This window comes from Lithobates pipiens, unplaced genomic scaffold, assembly GCF_037356315.1.
Source record: "Lithobates pipiens isolate NorthernLeopardFrog02 unplaced genomic scaffold, aLitPip1_a1.2 Scaffold_27, whole genome shotgun sequence".
Lineage (NCBI taxonomy): Eukaryota > Metazoa > Chordata > Amphibia > Anura > Ranidae > Lithobates > Lithobates pipiens.
Window position 1 is genome coordinate 31,052,464 of NW_027507788.1, and position 10,519 is coordinate 31,062,982.

Consider the following 10,519-nt stretch of genomic DNA (forward strand, 5'->3'; position numbering starts at 1 on the left):
ATTTTTCCTTCTGGCTGATGTACTGGCGGGAATAGGTTTGGCTCCATTGATGGGCAAACGCTTCCCACCTGTCATCACACTTGCATGACGTTGGTGTGTTACACCCTATTTGACCGGCCCACCTGGGCGTCCCCACTCACAGCTGACCAGATGACCGGTTTGCACTGCCTGCTTCACTGCGCATCAATACTCTGTACCTGCTACTAAAGGGTAACTCTATATTTCACGGTCTGTTCATACTCTACTATTTCACTCCTTCCACTTTACACCTATACTGATTACCCATGAACCTCACCTAACAGGTGTATGTTCCTTCGGGATTCTCCAAATTTTTTCTGGTTTGTTTATACTTTTTCACAATTTTTACTGGTCCACCTTTCATTTAACCTTTATCTCTGATTTGCACACTATCCAGTAGGTGTATTCTTACCCACTCCTTATCTCGCACCTTTACATCACTCTCTTTCACCCTTTCGGCTCTACGCATTCCAATGTTCTCTGCACTTGACAGTGCTGCGGGGTTTACTGTATACAATTCTTTTGATTTATGTTACAGATTTACTTGCCATCACTGGCACAATACTCAATATACTACATTTGTTCGCTGGTTGGGGACTTTTCAGTTTGGGCCTGTTGTTATGGGCGGACGTTTACACCTCAGCTCCTGGGGAGGCTTGATGTGGTGACTCCTGCATACCAGGATCTTTTGAGTTCAGCATTCCAATGGGATATAAGTTTGTGGACTTGACCATCTCTTTTTTCTATATAAACCTCTTTAAATATAATACTTTCCATATCATGGGCTTTTTTTGATTAAGAACATCTGCCATTACTTACAGATATTCAGCATTCGCTCCTGATGAGTCGGCTTACCGACGAAACACGTTGAGATTTTGAGGATGTAACCCCTCACATTTCCAACAACATTGTCTGAATTTAACCGTATATTACTAGGTCTATTTTTATCATACTTATGAAACATGTACAATTGTCCCCGTGTTATGGCAATCATGTTTAACATCCTGTTTATATGTATGCTATGTATTCTCCAAGATGTCTGCATATGCATTGAGCAATTATTTGGCATATACAACGTTACACAATTTGACATTTATGTGCAATAAAAAATGGAGCTCTTAGCAGAAACACGGATCCCTGTTTTCTTTTAGTCAAAGCATTCCCCCTACAGTTAGAAAGCACTCACAGGAAACACATTTAACCCTTTGAGTGTCCCTGTTTTTAACCCCTTCCCTGCCAGTGTCATTTATACAGTGTCAGTGCATTTTTTTAACACTGATCACTGTATTGATGTCACTGGTCCCCAAAAAGTGTCACTTAGTGTCAGATTTGTCCTTCGCTATGCCACAGTCCCACTAAAATTGCTGATCGCTGCCATTACTAGTAAAAGATATTTAAAAAAAAAAAAGTCCTTAAATCTATCCCATAATTTGTAGACGCTATCACTTTTGCGCAAACCAATGGCAATCAATATTTTTTTGCCCCAAATATGTAGCAGAATACATATTGACCTAAATTTATGATGAAAGTAGATATTTTAATTTTTTTTTTATTGAATATGCTTTATAGCAGAAAGTAAAAAAAATATATATATTTTTTTCTAAATTGTCAGTTTTTTTGTTTATAGTGCAAAAAAAAGGTTGATGGGGACAAGGGCCTCATATCCACAACCCCACAACCCTTGCCCAGTGGTTGTGGGGGTCTACGGGTGGGGCGCTTATCGGAATCTGGAAGCCCCCTTCAAAAACCACCAGATCCCGTCCTCCCCCTATGTGAATTGGTAACAGGGTACATTGTACAAAATAAAAAAATAAAAATGCCCCATGATGTAAGTTCACGCCGCCCAATGGACCGTCGCTGTGACAGTTCTTATATAACTGAGGGCGGGGCCACCCAGTGAGATGTAACTGGGTGACCCTGCCCCCTCTGTTGTCACGTGGCTTCTACATGGCGTCAGAGGGGGAAAGGGCCACCCATTTACATCACCAGGTGGCCCCGTCCCCTCTGACACCACACCACAGTGAAGCCATGGGCCCAAGCTATCTCTTGCCTTTTTTACCACTTTGACACTTTTTGGTGAAATGGTAGGGGTTGAATTACCAATTCACACAGGGGGGGCAGGATCTGGGGGTCCCCTTGTTAAAGGGGGCTTCCAGATTCCAATAAGCCCCCCCGCCCGCAGACCCCCGAAACTACCGGTCAAGTGTTGTGGGGATGAGGCCCTTGTCCCCATCAACATGGGGGCAAGGTGCTTTGGGGGCTCATCCCTAATGTACACTGGCAGAGCTTTCCAGAACTGAACATTGCCTCAGTGACCACCCAGGCAGCCCAGGCCCACTCATACGAGACATTGATTGGTCCATATCCAGAACAGGGAAGGGGCATATTGAAACTTTCCTATAAAATATTTCATATGTGTAATGCTAGAGTGGGAGGCACAAGCCTAACCACCTCCCAAAACACCCCTCTGTGGCACAACCCTTGGCTCAGCAAGATATCCAAGATCCCAGATGGAGCATGCGTCCATCAGTTGTTTAGGGATGGGACCTTTAGATCTTTCGCAGACCCGAAAACAGAATATTAGATTGCAAATGTGTTCTTTTTTCAATACCTCCAGCTGTGTCATGCAGCAACATTGCAGTTTGGTAGGGGGGAGGTGGCGCTCTCCCCTTCAAGTATGTAGAAATGAGTAGCTGAGGAGGATCACTCAAAACTAATTTCAAAATGTTATTTTACCCTGCTGACATCCTCCTCCCTCCAGAGTGGAGAGGGTGGCTGCACAGTGGAAGGTTTATATACCGACCCTCACGGAGGAGTCCTGGTCTGAGGTCCTGGATACACTGGTGCCCTCAATGATCTCAGACAGAGACAAATTACTACAGTTCAACTGCTTACATAGAATATACTATACCCCCAAGTGCTTGAATAAAAATGGGTAGGCAGGAATCACCAGAATGCCCTCGCTACAGGGTAGCAGTGGGAGTTTTCTTCCATATGGTATGGCAGTGCCCCCAGGTGGAGATATTTTGGAAAGCAGTCCTAAAATATCTGGACGATACCCTGAACCTTTAAAACATCTATTCCCCAGCCAGATGTCTTTTGGGAGACCTGGAGGAGGAAGAGATATCAAACTCACAGAAAACCCTTTTGAGAATAGTCTTTTTCTATGCTAAGAAGTCACTGGCCCTGGATAGAGGAACCTGACTCCATCTCTTCAAAACTGGGTGACACTTGTTAACAAAGCATTGCCAATGCTTACCTACGCTGCTAGAGGTTGCCCTAAGACGTTTGGGAAAGTATGGGCAGGTTGGATAAAATATGTATCAGGAGACATAGAGGTATGATAGATGATGAATAGATGTAGTAGAACTAAGATAGCTATGAACAAGTGGTAGGTGAGACTTCACAGAAATAGACATAAATTATGTTGTCTTCTTGAACGCAGGTTGGGACACGAATGAAGCACAAAACTTGGTTAACAATCCTACAATAAGTTTACTTTGTTTTATTGAAAAGAAGCAGTAATTGTTCAACATGATGTACAGATTCTATTCATATGCCACCGATACATTTAAGTGCAACAAATGACTATAGCTTCAATAATCAATACAAATCATCATCATCCTCATTGCTAATTTCAATGTGAGCTGGATTTGAATTTCTGACCGATGACAGATCAGTGTTCTGCCTTCTTTTTCTGAGGCAGAGTATCTGGGATATAGCATACGTTCTCTACCATATTAACTATTCTTGTAGTGGCAGATTGACTGTAGTCATACTTGCAAGCATTTGCACTACTGCATCCTTGTGCTGAGATGTTTACTGGAACCCCATCTGTGAAAAGAAGAAAATTCCAAATATTCAGAGCCACTGCGATATTTTACTAGACAGGCAGTGTATAAAAGAATAAAAAGAATAGCACAATCCAAAAACAAATCCCCTCATTCAAAAGGCTTAACAAATAAGACGTATCAGTCTTTTTTTAGGGCGGGAAGCTCAATGCTATACAGTAAGTTTTCAGTAGCTACAGTAGCTATCAGTGTTAAAAACAAGTTAAAAAAAAAAGTAAAATCAGTCGGTTACCCAAAGGGGTCTGTTTCTAAAAAAATGTAAAATAAATTAGCATAGTCATTCATCCAGAAAATTTGCATATAAATTTGATCTGTGCAAACCGGGCAAAGACAAATGTTCTTTAGGCTATTTTCTCTTGTGAACAAATGTTGTTTTATTATAGACAATAGTGAAATATAGCATTTTACCCACGAAATGGAGCCGGAGAGCATAGGGCATACTTTGCAAGAATTCTAGGAAATTTGCAAATAAATATAACCTATGGTAAATATAACCAGTGGCGGCCCGTCCATACAGGGCACGGCCCCCCCCCCCCCAATCCATGCGCCCGGCCCCTAATCTACATGCAGGGTGCCGGACGCATGGATTTCAATAGAGTTTATTTTTTCGAAGAATGTGATTACAGCCTGAAGCTCTAATTGGCTTCAAAAAAGGGTGGGCTCGGGGCGCAGTGCACTGTGCCCTGAGCCCACCCAGTTGTGTCAAAAGAGTGAATTAATATGAGCTATTGTTTCCTGATTCTCCTTCTGGCCAATCAGGAAGCAAGTCCTGAGACCCGATTGACTGAGAGGAGAAGGAATCATATTGGCCGCCAAGGAGGAGGAGACGTGGGGGAAGCCACCGAGGAGGAGACGCCGAGCAGGAGACGCAGGCCTGCGACCTAGATGGAGTAAGTGCAGGGTTTACGTTTTTCCGACTTAACTGGGTGGGGGGAGGATTTGGTGGGGAGTTTTAGACTGATGGATGGACCAACCAGTGCTCCAAAAATGAAGCACCAGCCGCCACTGAAGATAACCAAGTATTTTACTGCTGCTCATATTAAAACAACAATTGTTCACAAAAGAAAATAGTCTAAAGAACATTTTGTTTTTGCCCAGTTCAAACAGAACAAATGGACATGCAGATTCTCTACCCTAGATGAATGGCTACATACATTTTATGAATTGTCCCTATAACTAAAAAAAGCTAACTCGTTATGCCTATCTCACTAATTAATGACCAGAGTCGCAAACTCATACAACTCTTCTGGAATTACAGACCCGGACATAACTTCCTCTTGTCCTGTTTATCCTATTCAATGTTATTTTACTATACCCACCTTTCATTCCCTCATGCTGCTTCATCTTATCATATCTCACATTATCCTTCTTATTATCCTTCATCTAACATATCCAACCTTACCAAACCAGTCATTGGATAGTACTCTATAACTTCTCACCAACACATATACTCAATACACCTCCGATACTCAACTTTACACCCTCCCAATCAAAAGACACGTCCACCACACTCCCATTATGGAACCTCTAAACATCTCATCACCCTCTCCAAAGGGTCCCCGCCATCCAAGGCCACTCACTCTCACAGGTGATGAACAATATTTTGAAGACATGATGACCATACACTTGTTGAAAGTCTCTGCTAATGTTTTCTTTTTTTTTTTTTTTCTTTACTAAAGTTGTATAACATTTGCACTAAAAAAATCAATCCTGAACTCCATTACGGTACAGAGTGTACAAAATATGATATGTTCTGTTTCCTCTCACCCTCTTCATGGTGGCCCGCTCTACCCATCATGACACAACATATAAGTCCTCCACAGCGGGACCAGGCTAGACTCAACGGGTTCTCCTACAGTATCTCCCCAACTGCAGATTCCCAGAATCTCTGCGAACAATAACTGGACTCTGTTTGTCCTTAAGGTTAAATTAGCGTGTTTATTTTCCCCTCCGATCTCACATCCACACCCCCACCCTACATAACCACACCCTCACCACCAAGCAATCTACCTCCCCCTTACTTTCTCCCCCCTCTGCCCACACACCCCCTTCCATCTCCTCCCCCCCCATCTTCCCCTTTTTTTTCAATCCATTAGATAGTACCACCTAGATCTACGCCAAAAATGCCCCACAAGACTTCAATGTACCCCTTTACCCTAAAAATTCTCTCTCTCTAAACACCAAGGGCCTCAATATCCCGGAGAAACGCTCACAGGTGCTTGCTTCAATGAAAAACCACAAAGCAGACATTGTCTATTTACAGGAAATCATTTAAAAACAAACTGCCAACCTAAATTAGGCAATGCACACTATACGACTGCTTTCCACGCATCAAATCCTACCTCAAAGTCAAAAGGAGTCTCAATCCCAATAGCGAAACATTGCCCCATAGAAACAACAGACTCGATTGCGGACACTGATGGTCGCTATCTTCTTCTTAAAGGCCACTTATGGAACAGACCAATCACCCTGGCCAACATTTCCTTCCAGTCAGGAATACTGATCCTCGGAGGCTACTTCAATGACCCCTCAATCCCATCATAGATTCATCCACAAGCGCTTCTCTTACTTTCCGAGCTCTATGTCAAATACATTGCCAACTACCTGACCTCCTACTACACGACACATGGCGCACCCTTCATCCAGGAGATAAAGATTACACTTATTTCTCAATACCACACAATCGATATTCTAGAATCGATTATTTTTTCCTAACTCAACAGGACTTATCTCTTCTAACCAACGCTACTATCGAACCCATTTTCCTATCCGACCACCACCCCATTTCCATCACGCTGACCTTCCCAGAGACTGTCAAAAGATCAAAAGTGTGGCGCCTAGATGCCGCATTACTGACAGACAAACCCAACCTAGACTATATACACTCTTACATCAAATCATTCTTCCAAACAAACAACCCACCTGGTATACATCCCCTAACCCAATGGGAAGCACACAAATGCACTATAAGAGGGGAACTCTTAACTCACGCCTCCAAACGGAAACAACAGAAACACACATATCTCAAGGACCTAACCACTTAAATTAAAAAATTGGAAGCATCTCACAAAAAAACCCAAGCCAAACAAACCTTACAAGATCTTACCCGAGTAAGATCACTACTATTGGATGAGCTACCATGACATAACAAATCGTAAATTTACCCTGACACGTGAAACTATTTTACGAACATGGCAATAAAAGCAGAGCACTTCTGGCTAGAGCATTAGGGGCCAAGAGAGCACTTAATGTGATAAGACAAATACGAAAACCTGATGGCACTGTCGCCACAAACAATGAAGATATCACTGCATGTTTTGAACGCTATTACACCGACTTATATAACCTGACCCAAAAAAACACACCAGGAACCCTCCACACCCAGACAGACAGGCATACAGGACTTTCTAAAACAACACACACCCAAACAAATACATCAAGATATAGCACAATTTCTAGAAAACCCCCTCTCTGAGGAGGAACTAGCCTTAGCAATCACACAAATGAAAGTGGGTAAGAGTTGGGCCTGGATGGCTATATTATAAAACATTTAAAGATATACTCGCCACTCCCTTTTTCTCCACATTCAATTCTTTTTATATCACCAGCACATCCACCACACCGCCTTTTAGAAGCTCACATAACTGTACTACCTAAAGAAGGGAAAGACCACACCAGAGTATCTAACTACCACCCCATATCACTCCTCAACTTGGACACCATGCTCTTTGCCAAAATCCTGTCTAACCATCTTCTCCCACTCATTCCGTCACTGGTTTCCATAGAATAAGTAGATTTTGTCCCTGGCCGTGAAGCCAGGGACAACACCATCAAAGCTATCAGTTTTCACTCCCGGTTTACCTCCTCCAAACAAAGTGTTTTTTTCTCATTAGATGCAGAGAAGGCATTTAACAGGGTGGCCTGGGACTACATGACTGCAAACCTGCGATCATTAGGACTCGGTGACAATATGCTCAATAGACATGTGCATTCGTTTTCGTCCGAATGCATTTTCGTCCGAATTTCAGCTATTTTCGTTTTCGTTTTGACAAACGATAACGAAAGCACAGAATCCGAAAAACGAAAGATCCAACATAAATAAATGCTTTATTTTCGTTTTCATTGTTACAACAGTTCGATATAGAATAGGAGATCTGACGTGACTCTGACAATAACAAGCTGTCTATAGAACCTGTGGTCGAATGTGCCTAACCTTACCTCTATTAGTCCAAGATTATATAGAGAAAATATTCGACAGAGAAAAAAGATTTGACAGAGAGAAAAGATTCTGCAAGTTACTGTCCTAAAAAGTGTTTGGGGACCTGGGTCCTGCCCCAGGGGACATGCATCAATGCAAAAAAAAGTTTTAAAAACGGCCGTTTTTTCGGGAGCAGTGATTTTAATAATGATTAAAGTGAAACAATAAAAGTGTAATATTCCTTTAAATTTCGTAGGGGGGGGGGGGGGTTGTCTATAGTATGCCTGTGAAGGGGCTCATGTTTCTGGTGTTTGGAACTGTCCCTGCACAAAGTGTCATTTATGCAGGAAAAAAAGTCCTTTAAAATCACTCGCAGCTATTATGAATTGTCGGCTCCATAATACAGAGAACACTCATTGAAAGTCATTGATAAAAAAAAATAAAAAAAAAATAAATAAATAACTAAAAAAGTGTGGGGGTCCCCCAAATTCAATTACCAGGCCCTTCAGGTCTGGTATGGATATTAAGGGGAACCCTGCCTCAAATTTAAGAAAAAATTTGACGTGGGGTTCCCCCTAAATATCCATAACCAGACCCTTCAGGTCTGGTATGGATATTAAGGGGAACCCCGCGTCAAATGTAAAAAAAAATTGACGTGGGGTCCCCCTAAAAATCTATACCAGACCCTTTATCTGAGCATGCAACCTGGCAGGCCACAGGAAAAGAGGGGGGGACGAGAGAGCGGCCCCCCTCCCTCCTGAACCGTACCAGGCCACATGCCCTCAACATTGGGAGGATGCTTTGGGGGTCTGTGACCCCTCAAAGCACCTTGTCCCCATGTTGATGAGGACAAGGGCCTCATCCTCACAACCCTGGCCGGTGGTTGTGAGGGTCTGCGGGCGGGGGGCTTATCAGAATCTGGAAGTCCCCTTTAACAAGGGGACCCCCAGATCCCGGCCCCCCCCTGTTTGAAATGGTAAGGGGGTACTTTTGTACCCCTACCATTTCACAAAGAAAGTGTAAAAAATAGTTAAATAAGACAAACACACTTTTGAAAAATTCCTTTATTAAAAATAAAAATAAAATAAAAAAAAGATTCCAGCGGTGGTAATACACTCTTGCTATCCAGCGACGGACGGTCATCTCTCCAGCGATGGCTCATCTCATCCAGCGCAGTGTATCCATTCTTCTTCTGTCTCCGTGGTGGAGACACTGCAAGGATTCCGGCGGCCTGACGTTTCTTATATACGGAGGGTGGGGCCACCCGTCACCTGACCCCGCCCCCTCTGACGCAAGGGGAAACCCGGGGTTCCCTGTGATGTATGGGTGACCCCGCACCCCTCTGATGTAACACAGGCAGGTTTCCGTTACATCAGAGGGGGCGGGGTCACCCATACGTCACGGGGAACCCTGGGTTTCCCCTTGCATCAGAGGGGGAGGGGTCAGGTGACCGGTGGCCCCGCCCTCCGTATATAAGAAACGTCAGGCCGCCGGAATCCTTGCAGTGTCTCCACCGCGGAGACAGAAGAAGGATGGATTCGCTGCGCTGGATGAGATGAGCCATCGCTGGAGAGATGACCGTCTGTCGCTGGATAGCAAGAGTGGATTACCACCGCTGGAATCTTTTTTTTATTTTTTTTTATTTTTAATAAAGGAATTTTTCAAAAGTGTGTTTGTCTTATTTAACTATTTTTTACACTTTCTTTGTGAAATGGTAGGGGTACTTTTGTACCCCCCTTACCATTTCAAACAGGGGGGGCCAGGATCTGGGGGTCCCCTTGTTAAAGGGGGCTTCCAGATTCTGATAAGCCCCCCGCCCGCAGACCCTCACAACCACCGGCCAGGGTTGTGAGGATGAGGCCCTTGTCCTCATCAACATGGGGACAAGGTGCTTTGAGGGGTCACAGACCCCCAAAGCATCCTCCCAATGTTGAGGGCATGTGGCCTGGTACGGTTCAGGAGGGAGGGGGGGCCGCTCTCTCGTCCCCCCTCTTTTCCTGCGGCCTGCCAGGTTGTGTGCTCGGATAAAGGGTCTGGTATGGATTTTTAGGGGGACCCCCACGTCAATTTTTTTTTACATTTGACGCGGGGTTCCCCTTAATATCCATACCAGACCTGAAGGGTCTGGTTATGGATATTTAGGGGGAACCCCACGTCAAATTTTTTCTTAAATTTGAGGCATGGTTCCCCTTAATATCCATACCAGACCTGAAGGGCCTGGTAATTGAATTTGGGGGACCCCCACGCTTTTTTATTTATTTATTTATTTATTTATTTTTTTATCAATGACTTTCAATGAGTGTTCTCTGTATTACGGAGCCGACAATTCATAATAGCTGCAAGTGATTTTAAAGGACTTTTTTTCCTGCATAAATGACACTTTGTGCAGGGACAGTTCTAAGCACCAGAAACATGAGCCCCTTCACAGGCATACTATAGACAACCCCCCCCC